The sequence below is a fragment of the Galeopterus variegatus genome, unplaced genomic scaffold (assembly GCF_000696425.1).
Source record: "Galeopterus variegatus unplaced genomic scaffold, G_variegatus-3.0.2 Scaffold11413, whole genome shotgun sequence".
In the NCBI taxonomy this organism is placed as follows: domain Eukaryota; kingdom Metazoa; phylum Chordata; class Mammalia; order Dermoptera; family Cynocephalidae; genus Galeopterus; species Galeopterus variegatus.
Window position 1 is genome coordinate 19149 of NW_007737524.1, and position 1599 is coordinate 20747.

Here is a 1599-nt window from a genome sequence, read left to right on the forward strand (position 1 = left end):
AGGAAAGGGTTTGGGAAGTGAAAGGCTGGGTAAAGGGCATAAAGGAAAATGATAATTTGTAATCGCGGCTCGCTCGGGAGAGTGCCGCACTGGGTGCGCAGCAGCGCTCCTGTGGTAGGTTCGGATCAGGTGCGCTCCCTGGCTGAGCGCGGTGCGGGCGACACCAAGCCAAGGGTTGCGATCCCCTTGCCGGTCACAAAAGAAAAAAGAAAGAAATGCTAATGATTAAAAATAAAAATTAAAAAATCTTGTACTTTGGACCTTCCCGCGGTCCGAGCCTGAGTCTGGCCTCTCGCCTTTCTCCCCGGACAGCATGAGCTTCTCCACCCGCTCCAGCACCTTCTCCACCAGCTACCAGTCCCTGGGCTCCATCCAGGCGTCCGGCCACCGGGCCCGGCGGCCAGCCAGCAGCGCGGCCAGCGTCTATGCAGGCGCTGGGGGCCCGGGCTCCCTCATCTCCGTGTCCCGCTCCACCAACTTCCGGAGCGGCTGGGGGTCTGGGAGCTTGGCCACGGGGATGGCTGGGGGCCTGGCGGGAACAGGGAACATCCAGGGCGAAAAGGAGACCATGCAAGACCTGAATGACCACCTGGCCTCCTACCTGGACAGAGTGAGGAGCCTGGAGAGTGAAAACCGGAAGCTGGATAGCAAAATCCGGGAACACCTGGAGAAGAAGGGGCCTCAGGTCAGAGACTGGGGGAATTACTTCAAGACCATCGAGGACCTGAGGGCTCAGATCTTTGCAAATTCCGTGAACAATGCCCCAATCGTTCTGCAGATTGATAATGCCCGTCTTGCTGCTGATGACTTTAAAGTCAAGTATGAGACAGAGGTGGCCATGCGCCAGTCTGTGGAGAGTGACATCCATGGGCTCCGCAAGGTCATTGATGACACCAATGTCACCCGGCTGCAGCTAGAGACAGAGATTGAGGCTCTCAAGGAGGAGCTGCTCTTCATGAAGAAGAACCATGAAGAGGAAGTAAAAGGCCTACAAGCCCAGATTGCCAACTCTGGGTTGACTGTGGAAGAAGATGCCCCCCAATCTCAAGACCTCAGCAAGATCTTGGCGGACATCTGGGCCCAGTATGAACAACTGGCTCAGAAGAACCGAGAGGAACTGGACAAGTACTGGACCACGCTGATTGAGGAGCACACCATAGTGATCACCTCGCAGTCTTGCTGAGATTGGAGATGCTGAGATGAGGCTTAAGGAGCTGAGGTGTACAGTCCAGTCCTTAGAGATTGACCTGGACTCATTGAGAAATCTGAAGGCCAGTTTGGAGAACAGTCTGAGGGAGGTGGAGAACCGCTATGCCATGCAGATAGAGCAGCTCAATGGGGTCCTGCTGCACTTGGAGTCAGAGCTGGCACGGACCCGGGCAGAGGGACAGCGCCAGGCCCAGGAGTACGAAGCACTGCTGAACATCAAGGAAGCTCAAGCTGGAGGCTGAGATCGCTACCTGCCGCCGCCTGCTGGAAGACAGGGAGGACTTCAGTCTCACTGACGCCCTCAATAGTGGCAACTCCATGCAAACCATCCAAAAGACCAGCACCCGCAGGATGGTGGATGGCAAAGTGGGGTCTGAGACCAGTGACACC

At 56.3% G+C, this 1599-nt stretch overlaps 1 pseudogene; it reads left to right on the forward strand.

Annotated features, from left to right (window-relative positions):
* Positions 1-225: 225 nt before the first annotated feature.
* Positions 226-1599, forward strand: LOC103610611 (annotated as a pseudogene).